The sequence below is a fragment of the Taudactylus pleione genome, unplaced genomic scaffold (genome assembly GCF_031769625.1).
Source record: "Taudactylus pleione unplaced genomic scaffold, aTauple2 ptg000206l, whole genome shotgun sequence".
Lineage (NCBI taxonomy): Eukaryota > Metazoa > Chordata > Amphibia > Anura > Myobatrachidae > Taudactylus > Taudactylus pleione.
In genome coordinates this window covers 11,523,480-11,549,300 of record NW_028284608.1, presented here as the reverse complement: position 1 = coordinate 11,549,300, position 25,821 = coordinate 11,523,480, and the positions used below count along the sequence as shown (strand labels likewise).

The window sequence follows — 25,821 nt, the reverse complement described above, 5'->3', positions numbered from 1 at the left end:
ACTTATGTAGACAGGACCAAGGTTGTCAGTTAATAGAAAAGAGCTCATTACAGAAGAGAGGGGCTCAATGTCCATTTAGTTATCTCCCAGGTAGAAGTGCAGAGTGCAGTCTCGTAAGAGATGTACTTAGGATTGATTTTCACTAAATAATAATCATGGGGTTTGGGGGTTCTCCAGTGCTGCGACATGCCAGTTATCGTTTTTATATTCGCACTAGGGCCCGTATTCAATTTGAGGCGAAAAGTCCGTATCTGCGATACTTTTTCGCCAATGATGTAATTTTCGCCTGTTTTGACTTTACTCTGTATTCAATTTGAAAGACTTTCTGCCTAGGCAGAAAGTCAATGCAATGTAATAGGCGAAAATGTTTCACCTATGAATAGCAGGCAGAAAAAAGTGCAGAATTGGGGTTTTGGGGTGCAACATTGCGGGAACCCCCCTGCAGCCTTCAGACAGTCCCCCAAAAGTAAACTGCGTCAAAAAGGTTTTAAAAAACACTTAAGGACACCCCAAAAAATGACTTTGAAAAAGGGGGCGGAAAAAAAAATTGTGGGGGGGGGGGCAAAGTTAAAAACTAGCGAAATAGACTCCAGGGGGTCCCCCAAGTATGCCCCAGGTGTTTTTAAGATTGCAGGTGCTTGCGGCAGGTGGATTTTTCACAATATTTTTAACTTCAAATTAGCAACTTTTAAATATGCTACCCCCCATTTTCAAGTACCCCAAATTTGATGGGAATACTTATTTTGTCCAAAAAAAAAAAAGCTAAATACTATTCTTCACCACTTAACCAAAAACGCAAAACGGCACCTTTTGAGCCTGCTTAAAAAGCCCAAATACCTTCAGCAGGGCTATTCGGGGGGTACCCATAGTGATCCCCCATGTCTGTGCATCTTTTGGGGAGTGTCAGGCTGATTTCCCCAAATCTGACAGCACTTTCCGCCTGTTTCAGTTTCACTGGGTGCCGTTTTCGCCTACTTTCAAATTGAATACGGGGATGCGCAGGGACGCGCGCGATACTTTTCCGCCTACAAAACAGGCAAAGTAGGAGGAAAGTCCGGGAGGCGAAAAAGTATCCCGGCTATTCTAATTGAATACGGCTCTAGGGTAGTTCTTCCAGTTTATAGCTAGGATGCCTTAGGAAGGAAGTTAGGACCTCAGTCACTGAGCTATCACCCCAAACTCTGCACATAAGGGCTCATTTTAGGAAAAAAAAATTCTCAACTGCAATTATTATTATTATTATTTTTTTAATTACAAAAATGTAATACTCACCAAACAGATGTAGAAAACTTGCAAATGGTGAACTACTTAAGTAGCTGGGACTGGTTTACACCTAGAAAACAGAATGAAAAATAGGCTAAATATCTTTCTATTTCAATAATACTTCCTAAAACAATACCAACAGCAGACAACTAATGATAATAACAAAAGCAATCAATAATATAGAATTCTCATTGGATAAGACATAGCAAAGCATGACTGACTGCACAATACAACAATTTTACCAAGAGTACCAAACTATTATGTGTACGGGCAAAATTTACTAAGCGGCGGTTTGACGGCGGTTTCTATTCTATTCTAAACTCCGGCGGTTTGGTGGGGGTTTCTATTCTATTCTAAACCCCAAAGGTTTGGTGGCGGTTTTGCAGCAGTTTCTAAATGACAGCCCTGTTCTATTCTATTCTAAAATGTGTTTTGACTGTAGTTTGGCGGCGGTTTTGCTTTCTGCAGATTTACTAAGGCCAAAACCGCTGCAAAACTGCCATCAAAACACATTTTAGAATAGAATAGAACAGGGCTGTCATTTAGAAACCACTGCAAAACCGCCACCAAACCGCCGCTTAGTAAATTTTGCCCAATATGTGGGTTACCTTGCTTCCACATCTAAGTAGTAGGCTCCAAATGTATTACCATTTTCTAAAAACTTACTTTTGCAAAATACATAAATAATTCTGAGAATATTGCATTAGCATCTCTGTAAAAGTGGTGTAAATTGTAGCTTCAATGTTTAGGATAAGTTTTGTCTAAAATCTACTAAAATACTTTATAAAAGTTTGGCAACAGTGTATCCAAGCTGTACAGCTACTCTTCGCTCTTGGAAGATGACTCTGCAAACTGGAAACGTACGTATGTTGGATGTGAACCAGTTTATCTACTGCGCCACAAAACTGGGCACACTGGTGTGCCCACTCAGCAGGCAGGAATGCCTTCCTCACATCCAACTCTTCCGTTCAACCGATCTTGTTCCATAACTTCATGCACATTGGTGGGGATCTACCAATGAGAATTCTGCACTATAATGGCATACTGTAGCTTATTATTAACATTTACTTATATAGTCCCAGACACTCCACTGTGCTTTACAAATGTGACTAATTATACCACAGGCAACTCCATTCTATCACCATGTAAAGTTGTCATGTGTTTGATAAATGACAGTTAGGAGCTGATTGGTTGCCGCACCATTTAAGATTAGTGTCGAGCGAAAACAAAAATATCACTTGTTGATAAATCTGGACCTTAATTTGTTTGGCATATTACAGAACCAACAGAAGCCGGGACAAAAAGGCTATTCAGTATGCCGCTAATCCCGGGGCGAATGCCGTAGTAACATGTTTATAAAATAATCACGTGATTTCTCCCTGTCACAAATTGTGGTTAAATAGATTTCTGTACTTATGCCCAGCTTGAATAAAGCTGATGTAGAAAAACTATCACCCGCAGCCTAACCCTAACCCTCCCGGCGGTGCCCAATCCTAGCCTGCGGCGTTCTGAGGATGTCGACATTTCCCATGATGACATTATAGATGTCGACACTGAGAACATTCTGAGGCTGTCGATGTGGTGCCTGTTGACATTCTAGTGTCGATATAGTGCTGTCAGCTTTATAAATTTCGAAAAAATAGCTGTCAACCGTGTGACTAGATCCTAATCAGAGACATAGGACTAGCTTATCGGTAGATAGGGATATTTGCTCTAGAACACCAGTCATTTGATGCTCGCTCATACAAAGCTTCAAACTAACCTTTAATATAAGCGAGGATGCTGCAGAATGATATGTGCAGCAATTGTCTGGGTTTTACGACAATTTTACCTGCACAGTAAATATTGGGTCCTTCAAATATTGCTGCATCATTGAAAGTTGATCTATTTAACCTGCTCAGTATACCAGGTCACCCCCTGGGAGATCCTAATTTCCTCAAGGGTCCCTAAATGCTACACTATAATGTGGTTCAACGGAAAAGCCCTTTCCTTACCAAAGGGGCTGCATTTTTCAAAAGAACACTTATCAATGTGCTTTTATAACGTCCCCCCCTTCCTTGTATAATTGTGGATCACAAAATGTAACAAGAATGCAAAAAAAAAATATATTAAATGAAGCAAGTATTAGCCATGCCAGTTCCGGTATAAGACTAACAGCTATGTTATATATTGCAGCCTGCTCAGGAAACGGCAGCAAGACAAGCTAACAACGTGTATCGCTCTATGTGATAATTGACATGATTTTAAACCACACTGATCTAATTTGAAAGAAAAGTCAAAGGCATGCCAATTATTATCATGAGTAATCATACATTCTGTTTGTATTCCGTGGGGATTAAATGCACTGTTTTGAAACTTTGGCTCTGACAGGCATTGCTAATCTTGCCACATGCCATCTGTTATACAGCAGTCAAGATAAACTCTTCTGCCTGAGATGCAATAAACTCTCTATGTGTCTTTTGGGAGTCGGAAAAGTGTTAAAAGAAATTAAATGGTTTATTTATTAATACTATCGCAGCATTCTGTCCCCAAAAAGAACCAGCAGGAACAATCTTTTTTCAATGACTACGTTCACCGGTTGATAACAGGAGTTTCTAAAATAAGGGAATTAAAGTGGAACAAACATTTTTTTTTTTAATCATTTGATCCACCTCATAGAGACTGGCTAAATGGTGGAGACTGCTAACTGAGCACCACAATAACCAGCAGCATATGAGGACAAAGTAAAAAAATCCATTAGGGGGCTGATGCAGAGATGCAAGCAAGTTGGCTGCAACTGTACTCGCACCGCGTTCATGGAACTAAATGCATATACGCTCGTATGTGGAGTTTCACACGTTTATGAGAATACACTGACCCTATCCGTCCGTCTGCTTGTGGATATGGCTGACAGCATTCTCACTTGCACCTGGCCCCATAACTGCGACAAGAGACCTGTCTGAATTCTCTACGTACTCATAACTTTGCATAGCCTGCAACACCAAGAGCACTCCAGCAACACCCCCTCACTCAACACCCAGTCATCCCTATTCAGACGCCACTAGGGTTGCGTCTGAGATGTGTCCTCGGAATCACCTGTAGATGCGTACGCTTGGCTATGGATCATGCACAGTGCTAAGAATCACAAAATCCGTCTGCAAAACGGACTGGCGTGGAACCTTCAGTACTTGAAATACACAAATATTGGTATGAAAATGGATATTACATGCAATGATTTTACTGTGCAGCAGCGTTAAAAGGGCTCTGAATACTGCTAACGGAACTCACATGGAACTAGCAACATAATTTTAGAATCAGACATTTGGTTCAATTCCAGCCAATCATTTCACTATGAACCTATGGACATGACTAGTTCCAATTGAACTGATAAGCTGGGTACACATCAGACGACCAGCAAACGATGTAATGGTCGTCCAGATTTCCCTTGAACCTGACAAACGATATAGTGCATACACACTGTGCAATCTTCCAAACCACCAAATGATATATCTTGCATCGTTTGGTGGTTAGATCGTTAACTATGTAATTTTAACATATTGCCTGGTCATCCAGTAGTGTATACACACTGCAGGATTTGCGGGGAATTGTTAACGAGATTGTCAGATTGAGCCGCATGTAGGGGCGACCTGAAGGTACGATACAGCGTGAGCGTGGATAATGCGTACACACTGCAGGATTTGCGGGGAATTGTTAACGAGATTGTCAGATCGAGCTGCATGTAGGGGCGACCTGAAGGTACGATACAGCGTGAGCGTGCATAATGCGTACACACTTGACGATTTGACCGATTTCTTGTTCCGATGCTTCAGAATTGGCCAAATCGTTGATACAATTGTCTAATGTGTACCCAGCTATAGACTGCGTTGTCATGAATTGTCCTCCACTGTGCATGATGTTTAGCATTAAACGCCATGTGCTACTAAATAAATACAAGTAAATGGTAACATAACCACACAACTATTATAAATTTATTCCATATTTATCTGGCTGAAAATGGGTTAATGCACAAAGCTTTATAATGAAGTCTATTGTATGGGTAAAACACTTGGATCCGGCGATGCCAGCTACAATGCTCCTAGTTATGTTGTACGAGTGACCTAGAAATGGGAGAAATCCCTTCCAAGTATAAACGCAAAACGTTTCAAACGGAAAAAGATCTAATTCTTACTGACAGGCAATTCATACCAGAGACATGAAAATAAGCGAAAGGCAGGAAACAGAAAGAAGCAACAAAATGTAGCAAATGTCCTGGGAATTGCTTTAGAAGTTTATAAAGCTAATGAATAGCTAATGAATAACTACAATGTAGTCATTACGTTGGCCTGTAATAACAGTTGGTATAAACTCTGACCCCTCCCACCTGAGTCTGTGATGTTACTGCCAGAGAGAATCCGGCATAATACACATCTACAGTCTCCAAATACCTCTGTCATTATTTCCCATACGTATTTATCACATGCCACCCCAAGATGAACACACAGACACTATAAAACACCCAAATGTATGAGAATATAGAAGAAAGGAAAACGTCACACATTGGGTGCACAGGCCACAGACAGAAAAAAATAGGAAAATGTTTAGGACATCCCAAAAGTTACAATAGTAAAGATGAAAAGTAAAAAAGTACTGCTGAGCTTATTCTATATAATAAAATTAAGTGCTGATAAGAGAAATACACAAATAAGGGGTAAGAGAGAGATGGAGTTATGCTCTGTACACACTGAACAGATATACTATATACTAGTGATATATATCACTTGATCTGCAGATATATTTGTAGATGATGGTCGTTCATACACACTGAACGGCCATCATCTTGCAAGCAGCCGCGGGTCCCGCTGGCCAGGGGAGCGGAGCGGGGGCGTGTCCGTCCCCCTCCCAGTGGATGTCGTTGCATGTGTACGGGCGGTCTGTACACACTTGACAGATATGTCTATAGATAATTCTGTCCATCGGCTGTGCAGCACTGCCAATGCAATATGTCTGTGAACGACGTCGTATCGCTGGTACACACTGGCCGACAGGCACCAGATATATTGGCCAGTGTGTACCCAGCTTAAGAGCAGGAGAGGCGTGTGGGGGGCGCTGAAGAGAGAAGGAAAGAAAAATAAAGAAAACCCCAGGCAGCAATAGGGTGAACATAATTGGTGGGACAGACCAGCCGGAGAGGACGGATGACCACTATGGGCTGGGAACTGGGAAAGTGTACAGTGGGGTCGCGGTGAGACAATTGAGAGATATCTATATACAAAGAGATATACATATACAGTCTGCCCTACAGAGTCTTTCAGTTAAGTCAATAGACTACAAGCGTAACCAAACTCTAAGCTATGTCAGGAATCATCTGATTGTCTTTACCTGTTTACAGGTGGAATGTTTCTGAAATAAAGACATAGCAATTTTTCTGTGCTCTCTGTATATACAGAATAATACTTCTCATTCTGGGAACTTAATAACAGCAACATGAGAGCAAAATCTGGTCACCTGTGGACTGTTCTCCAAATCATATACATAGCGGCAGGATATTAAATTGTAGTTCAAACTGTAGTTTATTGTGCAATAACCTGGCATTTGCGAAGATGGAAAGGGGAATCCGTAACAAGCAGGACATGGGGTGTATCTGTCTTCTGTTTGTAAACTGTTGGTTCTTTCAAGTAGACTCACAAGGTTACGCCTTAAATATAATTTATTGTGAACCGTTTATCCCACATGAGGATTGTCAGGAGGACTTTGGAAGGAGATAAGAGGATTAGGGAACATAAACAAAAATCATAGTTATTTAAGAAGGGTAAAATGTCTAAACAGACTTCACAACACCTTTATAGGACCAGGGAATGCCCTGTACCAGGATTATTATTGTACATGCACCCTGTCATTTACGTATTTCAGTCATATGGATAATAAGGGTATAGTGTGCCTTTAAGAAACTAAGCAAACTAACAACTAGCAATAAACAGATAAAGAACTCTGTGTTACTTAAAGTAACAAAATAATGATAACTCACAGACAAAGCAATTTATATGTATGTATATTCAGCACTGTATCTGAAAGAATAAGCAAAAATAACACTGTGGGTTTACATATGTCCAGTAGATACAAGACTTAGAGCAAGAAATAAAGCAAAAACAAACACAATAACCTACTACAGGTTGAGTCTCCCATATCCAAATATTCCGAAATACGGAATATTCCAAAATACAGAATTATGTTTGCATGACTGAGATAATGAAACCTTTGATTTTTGATGGTTCAATGTACACAAACTTTGTCTAAGGCACAAATTATTAAAAATATTGTATAAAATTACCTTCAGGCTGTGTGTATAAGGTGTATATGAAATATAAATGAATTTAATTTCTGTACACAAACTTTGCTTGAGCCACAATATTATTGAAAATATTGTAAAAAATGACCTGCAGACTGTGTGTATAAGGTGTATATAACACATAAATGCATTTTGTGTGTATATTTGGGTTCTATTCCCAAGATATTTCATTATGATACGCAAATATTCCAAACTACGGAATATTCCGTTATCCAAAATACCCCTGGTCCCAAGCATTTTGGATATGGGAGACTCAACCTGTATATAGAGTACTCCCTGCTGTTCCTTACGGCTTAATGCTGACCTTACATATGAGTGACTCAAAAGACAGCTTTGTTAGATTTAGATCAAACTGACAATGGGCAAAATTTACTAAGCGGCAGTTTGACGGCGGTTTCTATTCTATTCTAAACCCCGGCGGTTTGGTGGCGGTTTCTATTCTATTCTAAACCCCGGGGGTTTGGTGGCGGTTTTGCAGCGGTTTCTAAATGACAGCCCTGTTCTATTCTATTCTAAAATGTGTTTTGATGGCAGTTTTGCAGTGGTTTTGGCCTTAGTAAATCTGCAGATAGCAAAACCGCCGCCAAACCACCGTCAAAACACATTTTAGAATAGAATAGCACAGGGCAGTCATTTAGAAACCGCTGCATAGAGGCCCTTCTTACACAGTGTCAGACCCAGTCGCACACATATATACAAATGTTGCACATCAAATTGATCAGTGCAAGACAGCAATGTAGTAATGTCGCTCCCAGCTGTTTTATTTATGTGAATAAGACGCACATCTTGAACAAGACACATGCTCGGTGTAGCCGAGCCACTCAGGACTTGGCGCACGGAGAGAGGCAATTTGCCGTGATTTGAGCAACGGTGTATAAGGTCACATCAGTATTTTGCTGTTTAGGAGTTTACCATTTGGTAAAAATACAAAGCCACTAGATCTGCCAACATTTTCTTCATCGTCAGTTTCCGCATACCCCCACTGATATCCCAGAGAAAATGACTGCATATATTTGACCTACTATCAAGCAACAGTGTACGAGTGACTGAAATAAGCTTAATTCCTAATTAGAAATATAACTCATGGAACCATGGCTCAGCTGTTTACCACAATTGGATGAGATTAGGCACAGTGCAGTTAAATACTCGATCAGAAAGCTACACAGTTGCCCATAAAAACATGTAATCAAAAAATTTAATCAATAAATGATGGTGTTTTTTTGGTGGTCTCTTCTATTATCGATATCCTGAGATGGCATTTATAAAACAGGTATCACAGGTTACGCCCTATGGCGTCCTATGGTGATAACATAGTAAGTTGTTGCATTATTTTTTAGGAACTGGATTCTCTAATAAAACCAATGGATGAACATATGCCCAGGCTCCTGCAAATATCATTCCTGACTAATGAATTCTCATTCCACCACTGCTACATGCTATTGTATAACCAAAAAAAAACACAAAGGCCAAAAAGTTGGGCATATTACACTGTAAAAGTCCTTTTGCGAAAACAATTTACTTGTCTAGGAATCTAATGTACCATGTATAATATAATTATTATCGCAAGACTATCAACTTGTATAATCAATAGACCAGACGTATATATAATATATATATTATATATATATAATGTCAAAGTTATAGCAGAGGCACGTGTACACAAGATTCAAACACACTAAAAATGAACAAAAAAAGTTGCTCCATTTTTGCTGGTCATCTGTGGCTTCTTTCTGTGTATTTGTGTTTTCTAGATATTTATGTTCTTATATTTTCATTAGTTTCCAGGAATCCTCTTTGGGCCACTCTTCAAACACCTAAACAGAGGAGGCATGAAACAACGATGAAACACGCAGGGCCGTAACTAGGTACTGCGACCAGTGCCATGGCACAGGGCACCGCAGGGCAGGGGGCGCTGTTTGGGACTGTCCTGTTTATTATCATTACACTGCACAACAATGAAAATGTTTCCGATGTGAAAATAGTTACTTCTAATTGATTTCAGCATGCAAAGAATGAATACGACATTTAAAATTCTCAGCTCTGAGTTCCGAGATATAGCCCATTTATGACGATGTAGGGGTATTCCTAGTGAAGTGGGCAGAATGGAGAGAATCTTACCAGCAATCTGCGTTCCGCGCAGAGGGGGCGGGGCCTAATGACCCAATTAAATGAATCAGTTATTTGTCCCCTCCCCTATTCAAATATATGCGATTCATGGGATTACCCACACAAGATAACTGTGGTGCATTGAGTGACAAGCATAGTGAGCGATTCCACCAAGACATTTCAGCAATGGAACAAAGATATCAGGATAGGTGATCACTACTGTTGGACAGTGACAAGAGATGCCCCAGAAGAGGAGTACAAGCGACAAGCAAAGAGAAAGCACCCCCATGAATAGGCCACTATATTAGATAGTACTTTCCTATGCTGTATGTTTGTTTCGTATGCTGTATGTTTGTTTCATATGCTGTATGTTTGTTTCGTTTTGTGTTCTTAAAACAACTGTTATTTATTTTCGATCAAGAAAATATCAGATTCTTTTAAAATAGCTTTTCACTATGACTATATTACTAATGTACATACAGTATAGTGCAAGTAGTGTAGCTCAAAAAATAGAGCTAGTAAAAACATTCTGAAATCATTTTAGTTTTTCTTGGCCTCAAATTAGTAATGTATGACTATTTTTAGAAGGGAACAAATTAAAAGTATTAATTTGTTGTACAGTGATTACTTGTAGCTTCCTCTTCTTTTATCCACAGCATCTCCTGGCTGCCCCAGGAGTTCCCCTATCTCTTCCCTGGCCCTTCCCCATGAAGCCATGACCCTTTTTCAGGCGCACTATCTTAGGTCCCTATTGAATAAATGGAGGGAGGGGGGCGCCAATACTCTGTCTGGCACAGGGCACCAAAAAGTCTAGTTACGGTTCTGGAAACACGTATATGAGGGTTTTTTTGCCTTCACGGGATATAATGAATCTGCTTAGTTACCCAACATCAGTGAAATACGGCCTTTCATGCAAAAAAGTGAAGGGAGAAAGGAAAATGACTGTGTCCACGCTCATTTGTATAACAATTCATCAGTTGTGTAAGTAACGGTGTGGGACTAGGGTGGTGACCTTAGGAGCCTCAGATTAGTCACTGTGTAATGTAAACAGCGCACTTGATAAATGATCGAGTTTGTTGTACTGTAAAGGTAATTATGCTGTCATAGGGTCTAGTGAAATCTTTCAATCCTCTGTAAACAGTGACTAGTAATATATTTGGGCAAGTGGTTCGCAAAGGCTCAACATCCAAGTGGAGAATATTTTGAGCCTATATTGCTTTTATTATTATTATTATTATTATTATTATTATGTAAATGGAATTTAATAAATGGTGTAAATACTGTCTTTGGATCCATATGCTGCTGATCAGGATCATCACACCATGGGGTGATTGGGGTGAAGGCACTCTGCGGAAATGAGAATGAGCAAAGGTTTCCTTGCTATAATAAGCAGTAGAATTGAATTCCCCCTTGATAGCAATTATCAGCGGGGACTTTACTTCCAATCACAAATAACATTTACATAAACTCCTTGCTTAGGCATTACCTCCCTTCCATGCAGAAAGTCTGTGTCATACAGTGGAACTCTACTACTCTCTAAACTGTCCCCAAATGGGCCTCATGTGAGGTTCTGGTTTTGTTGTGGACCCGGGGTGGTGAAAGGAGCAGATACAGAAGCAGATTTAAATGAAAATGTGGAACGTTTAATGAGTGGTTTAGTAGACATGAATATGGCAAAAGTAAAAGTCCAGGCAAAGCACTGAAGTGCACTTGGGAACTGTAGTGAAGCAAATGGGAGAATGTCCAGATAGTGACAGGTGGGAACAGTCCAGTATGCAGGTGTGGTGAGGCTGAAATGATATTCAGGCAGAGGGGATGTGATCCAGCAGAGTGTAAGTGGAGGCAAGGTGCAGGGTGACAGCAGACCCAGGTACTCAGGCAGGGGGAAGGTATATGGAGGGTGCAGGGAAGTCCAGCGGTTGGAGCAGGCAAGGTAAACAGGCTAGGTAGCATTTCCAAGGAGGCAGGTAATGAGCTCAGGAACTCTCTCTCAGCTAAGCTGAGAAACACGTTGCACTGGCAATGAAGGAAGGCTCTGGACCTCCCTAAATACCAAGTGCCGCACCGTGACTGGCCGGAGAGAGCATGTGACCCACCAGGATTGGACAGCTGAATCACCTGGCCAGAGGCAAGATGGCAGCGCCCATGCCGGGCGGAACGGAAACACCGCCAGGCCTCACCAGCCCAGAGTGAAAATGTGCCCGCAGAGAACCACGCACAGCCAATGCCCCTCGCCAAACACCAGCACCACCGCCAGACGCCCCCCGCCACAGCGACCTCACAGGTTTTATCCGTCGACCGCCGTGCCGAGAAACCCTGGTCGTGACACCTCATAGTCAGAGATCTTGCAGATGTGCTCGGGCTCACGTCCGGCAACACTAAAATCTGTTATTGGGGTCAAAAAGTGACCCTACACACGGGTCGGTGGTGGCCATCTGTCAGGCCCTCTCATTGCAAAACTGAATCCCGCAGTAAGGTATAGCTCCCAGAAAGTCTATGATCTTGGTATTATGAATACAGCATTGTGCGTGGGAGTCACACTACACACCATTCAATGTGAGCTGACACTCTGGGAGTAAGAAATTGCAGAACTAGTACGGGGCCATTTCTCTGCCCATCAAAAATACTGACTAGTCCCCACCCCCCCTGCTTAGCAGCTTTACCCGCTGATGATATGGCATTTATCACCTAGTACTGTAGTAATTTGCCTTTGTACTGCTGTTCTAGGTCTCCCTGTATCTGTCCTGCTTCCCCCAGGCCATTTCCAGGAATATACAACTTATCACTGTGCCGTTTAGCACTATAACAATAATGCTAAAAAAAAAGAGACTTCATTAAATGCAGCACAAGGGAGATTTACATTCATCTGACTTGTGGCGCTATAATTACCATGTATGGTATTTATATCCACCTGGGGCTAGCTGAGAAGTCTGGACGATTTAGTAGAATTAATACCGATTATCTGTTTGTTGACTGTTTCCTTATGCAGAGAAATATGTTTCTAACCTTTTATTAATTATTATACATCATGTTGTTGCTTTTTCTTTTGTGACTTAGGTCAATTTTTTCCTCGTTAGCACAGGCAACACCTACTAATGAAATTCCACTATTGCAATTTTCCTACACAGTCATTTGACAAAGGAAGCTGGCAGTAAAATTATACAAGTCATTTGTCATCATCATCCTTGGCATCTAAAAATATTATTGCACATGTTAAGGCTAGATCAAGATTAAACTTTATTACGGGTCTGTTAGCCTTTTAAAATAAATCACAGTTGGCACTCGCCACCCGTCAGACGATCAGTCACAAGGAGGAGACATTATTATATCTATACTAATATAATAAGAACGTTGTGTCTGTCTGTTTGTTCCAAGTTGGCGCAGAAACTACTAAACTGATTTTCATGAAAACTGCATCATTTTGTAGTGGAAACTCCTAGAAATAACCTGCACTTTGTTTCATCCCCATCAAGTTAAAGCTGAGCAATAACAAAAACAAAATGTACTGACATCATCAGTGCAAGAGAAAGGTGTGACACCATGTGTGCGGCCAGTAAGGGGAGGGGGGAAAGGTGCTTTGGGCCCGCGTTCACTTGAATAGGATAGGCTACATAGCAGTCTGTGCACAGGGCACACAGTGACATTGGTGTGAGTGGTGGGTGAATAGGATAGGCTACATAGCAGTCTGTGCACAGGGCACACAGTGACATTGGTGTGAGTGGTGGGTGAATAGGATAGGCTACATAGCAGTCTGTGCACAGGGCACACAGTGACATTGGTGTGAGTGGTGGGTGAATAGGATAGGCTACATAGCAGTCTGTGCACAGGGCACACAGTGACATTGGTGTGAGTGGTGGATGAATAGGATAGGCTACATAGCAGTCTGTGCACAGGGCACGCAGTGACATTGGTGTGAGTGGTGGGTGAATAGGATAGGCTACATAGCAGTCTGTGCACAGGGCACACAGTGACATTGGTGTGAGTGGTGGATGAATAGGATAGGCTACATAGCAGTCTGTGCACAGGGCACGCAGTGACATTGGTGTGAGTGGTGGGTGAATAGGATAGGCTACATAGCAGTCTGTGCACAGGGCACGCAGTGACATTGGTGTGAGTGGTGGATGAATAGGATAGGCTACATAGCAGTCTGTGCACAGGGTACACAGTGGCATTGGTATGAGTGGTGGGTGAATAGGAGAGGCTACATAGCAGTCTGTGCACAGGGCACACAGTGACATTGGAGTGAGTGGTGGGTGAATAGGATAGGCTAAATAGCAGTCTGTGCACAGGGCACACAGTGACATTGGTGTGAGTGGTGGGTGAATAGGATAGGCTACATAGCAGTCTGTGCACAGGGCACACAATGACATTGGTGTGAGTGGTGGATGAATAGGATAGGCTACATAGCAGTCTGTGCACAGGGCACGCAGTGACATTGGTGTGAGTGGTGGATGAATAGGAGAGGCTACATAGCAGTCTGTGCACAGGGCATGCAGTGACATTGGTGTGAGTGGTGGGTAAATAGGATAGGCTACATAGCAGTCTGTGCACAGGGCACATAGTGACATTGGTGTTAGTGGTGGGTGAATAGGATAGGTTACAAAGCAGTTTGTGTATAGGGCACGAAGTGACATTGGTGTTAGTGGTGGATGAATAGGACAGGTTACATAGCAATCTGTGCACAGGGCACACAGTGACATTGGTGTGAGTGGTGGATGAATAGGACAGGTTACATAGCAGTCTGTGCACAGGGCACACAGTGACATTGGTGTGATTGGTGGATGAATAGGATAGGTTACATAGCAGTCTGTGCACAGGGCACACAGTGACATTGGTGTGATTGGTGGATGAATAGGATAGGTTACATAGCAGTCTGTGCACAGGGCACACAGTGACATTGGTATGAGTGGTGGGTGAATAGGAGAGGCTACATAGCAGTCTGTGCACAGGGCACACAGTGACATTGGTATGAGTGGTGGGTGAATAGGATAGGCTACATAGCAGTCTGTGCACAGGGCACACAGTGACATTGGTGTGAGTGGTGGGTGAATAGGAGAGGTTACATAGCAGTCTGTGCACAGGGCACACAGTGACATTGGTGTGAGTGGTGGGTGAATAGGATAGGCTACATAGCAGTCTGTGCACAGGGCACACAGTGACATTGGTGTGAGTGGTGGGTGAATAGGATAGGCTACATAGCAGTCTGTGCACAGGGCACACAGTGACATTGGTGTGAGTGGTGGGTGAATAGGATAGGCTACATAGCAGTCTGTGCACAGGGCACACAGTGACATTGGTGTGAGTGGTGGGTGAATAGGATAGGCTACATAGCAGTCTGTGCACAGGGCACACAGTGACATTGGTGTGAGTGGTGGGTGAATAGGATAGGCTACATAGCAGTCTGTGCACAGGGCACACAGTGACATTGGAGTGAGTGGTGGGTGAATAGGATAGGCTACATAGCAGTCTGTGCACAGGGCACGCAGTGACATTGGTGTGAGTGGTGGATGAATAGGAGAGGCTACATAGCAGTCTGTGCACAGGGCATGCAGTGACATTGGTGTGAGTGGTGGGTAAATAGGATAGGCTACATAGCAGTCTGTGCACAGGGCACATAGTGACATTGGTGTTAGTGGTGGGTGAATAGGATAGGTTACAAAGCAGTTTGTGTATAGGGCACGAAGTGACATTGGTGTTAGTGGTGGATGAATAGGACAGGTTACATAGCAATCTGTGCACAGGGCACACAGTGACATTGGTGTGAGTGGTGGATGAATAGGACAGGTTACATAGCAGTCTGTGCACAGGGCACACAGTGACATTGGTGTGATTGGTGGATGAATAGGATAGGTTACATAGCAGTCTGTGCACAGGGCACACAGTGACATTGGTGTGATTGGTGGATGAATAGGATAGGTTACATAGCAGTCTGTGCACAGGGCACACAGTGACATTGGTATGAGTGGTGGGTGAATAGGAGAGGCTACATAGCAGTCTGTGCACAGGGCACACAGTGACATTGGTATGAGTGGTGGGTGAATAGGATAGGCTACATAGCAGTCTGTGCACAGGGCACACAGTGACATTGGTGTGAGTGGTGGGTGAATAGGAGAGGTTACATAGCAGTCTGTGCACAGGGCACACAGTGACATTGGTGTGAGTGGTGGGTGAATAGGATAGGCTACATAGCAGTCTGTGCACAGGGCACACAGTGACATTGGTGTGAGTGGTGGGTGAATAGGATAGGCTACATAGCAGTCTGTGCACAGGGCACACAGTGACATTGGTGTGAGTGGTGGGTGAATAGGATAGGCTACATAGCAGTCTGTGCACAGGGCACACAGTGACATTGGTGTGAGTGGTGGGTGAATAGGATAGGCTACATAGCAGTCTGTGCACAGGGCACGCAGTGACATTGGTGTGAGTGGTGGATGAATAGGATAGGCTACATAGCAGTCTGTGCACAGGGCACGCAGTGACATAGGTGTGAGTGGTGGATGAATAGGATAGGCTACATAGCAGTCTGTGCACAGGGCACGCAGTGACATTGGTGTGAGTGGTGGGTGAATAGGATAGGCTACATAGCAGTCTGTGCACAGGGCACACAGTGACATTGGTGTGAGTGGTGGGTGAATAGGATAGGCTACATAGCAGTCTGTGCACAGGGCACACAGTGACATTGGTGTGAGTGGTGGGTGAATAGGATAGGCTACATAGCAGTCTGTGCACAGGGCACACAGTGACATTGGTGTGAGTGGTGGATGAATAGGATAGGCTACATAGCAGTCTGTGCACAGGGCACGCAGTGACATTGGTGTGAGTGGTGGGTGAATAGGATAGGCTACATAGCAGTCTGTGCACAGGGCACGCAGTGACATTGGTGTGAGTGGTGGATGAATAGGATAGGCTACATAGCAGTCTGTGCACAGGGTACACAGTGGCATTGGTATGAGTGGTGGGTGAATAGGAGAGGCTACATAGCAGTCTGTGCACAGGGCACACAGTGACATTGGAGTGAGTGGTGGGTGAATAGGATAGGCTAAATAGCAGTCTGTGCACAGGGCACACAGTGACATTGGTGTGAGTGGTGGGTGAATAGGATAGGCTACATAGCAGTCTGTGCACAGGGCACACAATGACATTGGTGTGAGTGGTGGATGAATAGGATAGGCTACATAGCAGTCTGTGCACAGGGCACGCAGTGACATTGGTGTGAGTGGTGGATGAATAGGAGAGGCTACATAGCAGTCTGTGCACAGGGCATGCAGTGACATTGGTGTGAGTGGTGGGTAAATAGGATAGGCTACATAGCAGTCTGTGCACAGGGCACATAGTGACATTGGTGTTAGTGGTGGGTGAATAGGATAGGTTACAAAGCAGTTTGTGTATAGGGCACGAAGTGACATTGGTGTTAGTGGTGGATGAATAGGACAGGTTACATAGCAATCTGTGCACAGGGCACACAGTGACATTGGTGTGAGTGGTGGATGAATAGGACAGGTTACATAGCAGTCTGTGCACAGGGCACACAGTGACATTGGTGTGATTGGTGGATGAATAGGATAGGTTACATAGCAGTCTGTGCACAGGGCACACAGTGACATTGGTGTGATTGGTGGATGAATAGGATAGGTTACATAGCAGTCTGTGCACAGGGCACACAGTGACATTGGTATGAGTGGTGGGTGAATAGGAGAGGCTACATAGCAGTCTGTGCACAGGGCACACAGTGACATTGGTATGAGTGGTGGGTGAATAGGATAGGCTACATAGCAGTCTGTGCACAGGGCACACAGTGACATTGGTGTGAGTGGTGGGTGAATAGGAGAGGTTACATAGCAGTCTGTGCACAGGGCACACAGTGACATTGGTGTGAGTGGTGGGTGAATAGGATAGTTTACATAGCAGTCTGTGCACAGGGCACACAGTGACATTGGTGTGAGTGGTGGATGAATAGGATAGGCTACATAGCAGTCTGTGCACAGGGCACACAGTGACATTGGTGTGAGTGGTGGGTGAATAGGAGAGGTTACATAGCAGTCTGTGCAAAGGGCACACAGTGACATTGGTGTGAGTGGTGGGTGAATAGGATACTTTACATAGCAGTCTGTGCACAGGGCATGCAGTGACATTGGTGTGAGTGGTGGGTGAATAGGAGAGGCTACATAGCAGTCTGTGCACAGGGCACACAGTGACATTGGTGTTAGTGGTGGGTGAATATGATAGGTTACAAAGCAGTTTGTGTATAGGGCACGAAGTGACATTGGTGTGAGTGACGGGTGAATAGGATAAGTTATATAGCAGTCTGTGCACAGGGCACACAGTGACATTGGTGTGAGTGGTGGATGAATAGGACAGGTTACATAGCAATCTGTGCACAGGGCACACAGTGACATTGGTGTGAGTGGTGGATGAATAGGATAGGCTACATAGCAGTCTGTGCACAGGGCACACGGTGACATTAGTGTGAGTGGTGGGTGAATAGGATAGGCTACATAGCAGTCTGTGCACAGGGCACACAGTGACATTGGTGTGAGTGGTGGATGAATAGGAGAGGTTACATAGTAGTCTGTGCACAGGGCACACAGTGACATTGGTGTGAGTGGTGGGTGAATAGGAGAGGCTACATAGCAGTCTGTGCACAGGGCACACAGTGACATTGGTGTGAGTGGTGGGTGAATAGGAGAGGTTACATAGCAGTCTGTGCACAGGGCACACAGTGACATTGGTGTGAGTGGTGGATGAATAGGATAGGCTACATAGCAGTCTGTGCACAGGGCACACAGTGACATTGGTGTGAGTGGTGGGTGAATAGGAGAGGTTACATAGCAGTCTGTGCAAAGGGCACACAGTGACATTGGTGTGAGTGGTGGGTGAATAGGATACTTTACATAGCAGTCTGTGCACAGGGCATGCAGTGACATTGGTGTGAGTGGTGGGTGAATAGGAGAGGCTACATAGCAGTCTGTGCACAGGGCACACAGTGACATTGGTGTTAGTGGTGGGTGAATATGATAGGTTACAAAGCAGTTTGTGTATAGGGCACGAAGTGACATTGGTGTGAGTGACGGGTGAATAGGATAAGTTATATAGCAGTCTGTGCACAGGGCACACAGTGACATTGGTGTGAGTGGGGATGAATAGGACAGGTTACATAGCAATCTGTGCACAGGGCACACAGTGACATTGGTGTGAGTGGTGGATGAATAGGATAGGCTACATAGCAGTCTGTGCACAGGGCACACGGTGACATTAGTGTGAGTGGTGGGTGAATAGGATAGGCTACATAGCAGTCTGTGCACAGGGCACACAGTGACATTGGTGTGAGTGGTGGATGAATAGGAGAGGTTACATAGTAGTCTGTGCACAGGGCACACAGTGACATTGGTGTGAGTGGTGGGTGAATAGGAGAGGCTACATAGCAGTCTGTGCACAGGGCACACAGTGACATTGGTGTGAGTGGTGGGTTTATAGGAGAGGTTACATAGCAGTCTGTGCACAGGGCACACAGTGACATTGGTGTGAGTGGTGGATGAATAAGACAGGCTACATAGCAGTCTGTGCACAGGGCACACGGTGACATTAGTGTGAGTGGTGGGTGAATAGGATAGGCTACATAGCAGTCTGTGCACAGGGCACACAGTGACATTGGTGTGAGTGGTGGATGAATAGGTCAGGTTACATAGCAATCTGTGCACAGGGCACACAGTGACATTAGTGTGAGTGGTGGGTGAATAGGATAGGCTACATAGCAGTCTGTGCACAGGGCACACAGTGACATTGGTGTGAGTGGTGGATGAATAGGAGAGGTTACATAGCAGTCTGTGCACAGGGCACACAGTGACATTGGTGTGAGTGGTGGGTGAATAGGAGAGGTTACATAGCAGTCTGTGCACAGGGCACACAGTGACATTGGTGTGAGTGGTGGATGAATAGGATAGGCTACATAGCAGTCTGTGCACAGGGCACACAGTGACATTGGTGTGAGTGGTGGGTGAGGTGCTGCTGCCACCAGTCTGTATAGCACTGCTGGTCACGACAGGACCCATACGCAAAGGAATACAACTAGAACACCTCAAATAAAACAAAACGTTGGCAGAAGCAATTTCATCGTGGGAGAAGCCACGGGCAAAAGCTAGTACTTATAATAAAATGTAATATGGTTAAATTTTTAGACGCCGCTACAGTGATTATCGGAATACAGAGAAGTGGTGAATATCTTAAAAAAAGATATCCTCCCATTAGATATCGGTGCCCTGTACACACGACAAGCTGCTATGCTCCTGTAGAGAAGAATTTCAAAATTCTCCATCCATCAGTAACAGGTGATGCAACCGTTGGCAAAATGCCAGTGGGGAGGCGGTAACTCTCAAATACCGCTGGGGTGGGTCTGTGCCTCTATACTCGGGGTAAGGGCAACTAACCTTTAAGATATAAATATTGGTGGTCATCTCCATTAAGCACTCGTTCACTCTAATTTGTTACCTTCTCCGCACCTGTAGGCACTCAAGTTTCCAACGCTCTGTGAATATAGATGGGGATCATTTATCCGTCAGCGTGCAATGACCAGCACAGCACACTCCACAACCAAATCCATATCCCTAACATGCCCGCTGTTTGATGGAAAGTCATAACAGTCACATTGCAACTTTCCTGTAAATAGATGCAGCCAGGAGCAAGCACAGTAGTATTTGTATCAATAAACTGCCCAGCGCCAAAAATAAGCAAATTGACTGTATCCAGACAAAAAATTAGTTCCCACCAACAGCTACAATTGTTATTCCGCTACCGTATCTATCATGTGTTCCCCATGCCTTGTTGACTGTAAGCATCTTTGGGAAGGGCCAAAAGTTAGGTGCCGTTGTAGAGTGTACAAGAGAGCTTACAATCTATAGGGGAGGGGCAGACAGACAGGGGTAACACAGATGGAGTAGACATGGTAACATGCCAGTGCTTTATAAATAAAAGTGCAAATCAATGGCTGTTATGTCTGTAATTATTACATGGTTCCAAGGGACCAATACATATAACCTGTCTTTAATGTATAAACCCATCTATAAATAATGTCTGTAATAAAGCTAATGTTGTGCAGGCTGTTATGTCACTATAGATAAAATCTTTTGTAGGAGGTTGTGAGAAATCCAGTAACAGATTTTTTGCTATTGTTTCATTCCAAAACTCAGTACAGGAGTAATGCGCTGCCTGCAGTGACATCACAGCTCTGGGCGCGATGTCTGCAGCTGTAAATTACATCTGTCTTCGGCCACTAAACTCTTGCAAGCATTACAGCAGAAGTACACAATACCTGTCTGTCCCATGTGACATCACCTCCCAGCTGCCTGCATTATGGCTGCTAATGTTGGAATCTGGAGTGCTAATGAGTGCAGAGAAGGTAACATTAAATTGACTTTAAAGTGGGAGAGGGCCGGGCCAGATACCGGAAGGCTGCGCAGCAGTGTCTGTAAACTCACAGCAAATATGATTTATTAGGAGGTACGTGTTTCAAAATTGAATGTATCCTGTAACGGAACCCCTAGTTTTCCTAGTAAAAATAATTGACAAGGGGGGTGTAGGAAAAACTTGGATAAGCTTTTGAAGCAATTTGAAGCCTACAACATTGTGAAAGGTGCATACAACCTTGTATATGTATGTGATTTAAAGGAAATCTGTTTTAATGGAAGAAGGTAAAAAGGAGAGCCAATGCTCCAAACACGTATGTACATGTGCACATTTGCTATATTACTATAGACTATGGGCCATATTCAATACCCGGTGAAAAGTCCCCTACTTTTCGCATGCAGTACTTTTCGACCACTTCGCCGGTTATCAATGCGGACAAGTATCGCGCATGTGCCAGCTTTCTACAGCATTCAATTAGAAATCGCCGAAAACGGGAGCCGGCGAAAGTTTAATATGCGAAAAGTACTGTCAGATTTGGGGAAATGAGCATGACACCCTCCAAAAGATGCACTTACATTGGGGATCACTCTAGTTACCCCTGAATAGCCCTGCTGAAGGTATTTGGGGTACTTAAATGCTCTCAATAGCTGCTATTTAGCGTCTTTGGATAAGTGGTGAAGAATAGCATTTACCATGTTTTTTTGGTCAAAATAAGTAGTCCCAGCAAATTTGGAGTACCTGAAAATGGGTGCAAGCATATTTATAAGTTGCTAAAGTGAACTTTTAAAAATCGTAAAAGCTCCACCTGCCGCAACCACCTGCAAACTTAAAAACACCTGGGGCATACTTGGGGACCCCCCTGGAGTCTATTTTGCTACATTTTAAGTTTGTCCCCCAACTTTGAACTGTTTCACCCCCAAAACGAAAGTACTTTGATGGGGTGATCTAAAGACTTTTTTAAACTTTTTTTTAATGCAGTTTACCTTTGGGGGACTGTTCCAAGGGTGCAGGGGGTTTTCGCAGCTTTGCACCACAAAATTCCAATTCTGCACTTTTTGAATACGGAGGAAACTTTTCGTATGGCGAAATAACGTCAACGGCGATACTTTTCCGCAAAAACTGACTTTTCGCACCTAATTGCATACGGCCCTATATTGGCAGCTATCAAGTATATACATTGGAGTTTCATTAATTATAATGAACAAACTGCATTGCATGTAGGATTTTTAACTGGCATGGTGGTGGTGGGGGGTGGGGGGGGGGGCAGAACACCAATACGTGGCGAGCCATGACTTATACTTGGCCTGAGCTTTATCCTTGTCTCCTGGATACAGTCTTGTATAAGAATATTTCCACCAAAAGCAATTGCTTACAACTTACCATACTGGGAACAGCAAAAGTGCAGCCAACTAACGGCTAATAACAATAAATCAGGAGTAAAAGTTTTCCTTTGGAGAAGTAGACTCTAATAATGTTTAGAATATACAGTTGCATTATGTGTCTATGTTTACACCTCGCCCCGCGCCCGCCTGCGATAATCATGGCTCGGCTGAAGAATGTTTAATATTACAAAGAGGCTGATTCTTGAGCTGCTTAAAAGCGTGAATCCATTACCTCTCTATCTCTGCAACTAAAGAGATAAATAAGGATCTAACAAATTAGGAATTCAGTGATGCATCAGTTATTTATTTCCTCAAATCATGGGAGAACCCACATCCCAGCCAGTGTCTCTGATGGAAAACATCCCGTGCGTTAATGTATCTGCAAATAATTAGCACATTCACTATAGATCCCCCATGTTCTTCTGCCATTCCCGACCTCATTACAATGCATGCACGTTTCTCTTAGTGGAGATGTTTTGGCTGGCTTGGACTGGCCCACAGGGGTACAGGGGAAGTCCCCGGTGGACCCCACTGCCTGGGGGCCCCACCACTTGCTCTAATGTCAGGTTTCAGACTGTACACTTGAATTATACATTGTTACTCTACTATAGGGTCAGTTACATGGTCTCCATTGTCTGTCCAAGCCTCTGTGGGGGCTGACCCCATCCCCTGTGGTAACTGGCCACACCCCAAAGCATGGGCCCCTACCACTGCATTCCCCCGGTGGGCCCTTCGTGCTCCAGTCTGACACTGTGTTTTGGGCTGGAATCAAGGAAACTATGGAGTGAAAAAGCCGAGAGAACATAGTAAAAAACAAAAATAAAAAAATATCACAACTGTTACGTGAGAATGCTCCACGCGTTCTTTGCAATCAACCTCTCAGGTAGTAGACAAGGCTACGCAGACAATGTGCTCCCCACTCCTCCTTCTCTCTATCCACTTCTCCTACCCTGCTCTGCTGCCTCCCTTCCCTCCAATGCATCCCACCCCTGTCCCACTCCTACACTTAGCTCATTCTCAGCAGCCAGCCAGGTCCTCCACCTAGGTTAGGCCTGTCCCACCTCCCTAGCAGTGGGAGCCATTGGGGAATGAGCCTCGGCCACTACTGCGCACGCATGTTCTAGACGGGACAGATCTTGGAGAATTATTATATAGATTCTTGCCTGTAAAGTTTTATAAATATATTAATGTTGATTTACAGCACTTGCATTTAGCTTTGTAGATGGATTGAAAGCTACCGGCTGTCTTCAGTCTAGCCATTAATGCAGTAATTACTCAAATATGCAGCACCAACTCTTTGGTGAGGTCTCTCAACTTTCAGGAATGGGCCAAGTCCGAGGACACAGCTTCGGATTACCATCGGGCAGCCATTGGCCATCTGAGTAAGCCTAAACTTACTCAGAATGGTATCTGAAACTCCTCTGCCGAGGCCAGGAGATCTAAGTCGGAAAACGCAGACCTGGGTTGGTCCCGGAATTACCAGAAAACGGGGACAACATCTGCCGCTTTCAGGAATTCTTCTAGCAACATCCTCTCTGCCCCAAAACGGCCGCAGTCTGTCAATCAGTCTTCGTCTTAGGAGGCACTGCGTGCAACGACGCAGGACCCACTCTGCACATGCGCAGAACCGGTCATGCAGTATCCCCGCCATCAGAGTTGTACACAAACCATCAACTTTGCGTATAACTCTAAATCAAGCCCATAGTACGGTAAGTAAAATATGCACATTTGTCGCACCCAAAAGGCAACCTAACGCAGATAGTACAAATTATAAAAGAATTGTATTCTGGAATTTGGAACTTTGGTTTTTTTCATGTTTTTATTGCAGGTTAGTTTATGATGGCGTTACTACCTATAAGTAGCAGAGAAGTGTTTGTTACGTCAGAACCTGGGCTCTTTTTATAGTCTACAATGAATAAATATTCTAAAAATCCAGACTCGTCGATTATGGCCATTTTCGGGACATGTTGGATTCCTCTGATACCCCCGAGACAGAAAGGTGGGATCTCAATACAGGATAGATAAAAGGGTCTCATCACTCCTAGGGTAAATTTACTATGAATTGAGTCTGATCGAGTTTAGTTTTTTTTTCAACTAGATTTACATAGCCGAAACTCGGGTGATTTTAAGTTGAAATTCACGAATTTAGTGAGTTTAGCTGAGACCGAGTTGGCCGATGGTGAAGCAGAATGAGATTTCTCCCCCGAGTAGCAAGTTTAGATAGAGATTTCTCTATCTATTTGCAGTGTCTTCTCTCTGCCTAACGCTCCCAAACAAGCAGCCTGCACATATCAGTGAGAATTGTGAAGGCTGCTTGTGTGGTCTGCCTGTAAAAAAAAGGGTTAAATATATTTTTTAAATTAAGCAGTGTCTCCCCAGAAAAGCATAAACTGCTCAGGACTGCTCAACCAGTCCTGGTTCCTAAAAATCCGTGGGGGGGGATGAATAGGGTCCCCCGTATTTGAGGAACCAGCACCTGGCTACTGAGCCGGTCCTGGTTTTAAAAATTGGGGGGGGGGGGATGCATAGGGTGCCAAAAACCAGCACTGGGCTCAATCCGGCCGGGGTGTATTGCCACAGCCAGGGGACCCTATCACCGGGTCTCCCCAGCCAAAGCATTCACACCACAAGCCGGTCAGCCCAAGCCGGGGATCTCAGGGGATCTCGAGCGTAGATGCATCCAAGCCAGAATACAGGTGGATATTCACATAGGACATCTGATTTGATTACGAGCGATTCGAATCAGGCGCTAAAACTCTATGTCTAGTGTGTCTGTCCCTATTGTAGTTTTAATTTGCACTTTAGGACCTTTTCCCCATTTTACACTTTCCTGGATTTTGCACCTTTTCTGGGGGGGTGTGGGGGTGGGGGGGGTGGAGTACCCTGGAAAACATACATTTTTGGGTGTTCAGCTGCTGCAGTACCAATTGCTAACAACAGGTGTAGCTACAGAGCCAAAAATTCATCCAGGGCTTTTTATTAGACTTGTGCAGACATTTCTGGCAAATTGTAAACTATTTTAGAATAGTGCTGCTGTCTTTGCACTTTACGGTGCTGTCAGAGAATATATGGTTAAGCAAGGAGTTAAAATAAACATCTTCTTGCCTGGATGTGCCCTGTCTTTTACACATGAGAAAAAGAACATAAGTACATATATATAAACGCAGTGCTGACATGTAGCAGACATGTAAGATTTTATGGCTTTCAGGTAGTATATGGAAATGCAAAAGTGACATAGCGGCTGTAAAATGTAAATCCCCCCTCCCCCCCAATTAACATTATTATCATTTTAGTATCTTACATCGTAGAGTCAAAGTTCTTCTATTTCTAAATGTTACCAGTATT

The 25,821-nt window shown here is 43.8% G+C and overlaps 1 protein-coding gene across 7 annotated transcripts in view; it reads right to left on the bottom strand.

Annotated features, from left to right (window-relative positions):
• Window positions 1–25,821, bottom strand: part of PLCB4 (phospholipase C beta 4) — a 335,768-nt gene that overhangs the window by 206,426 nt on the left and 103,521 nt on the right. For all 7 annotated transcript variants that reach the window (XM_088478044.1, XM_088478048.1, XM_088478046.1 and 4 more), the window contains exon 3: window positions 1,273–1,333. The gene's annotated coding sequence lies outside the window, so the exon portion shown is untranslated. The remainder of the gene's footprint in view (window positions 1–1,272; window positions 1,334–25,821) is intronic.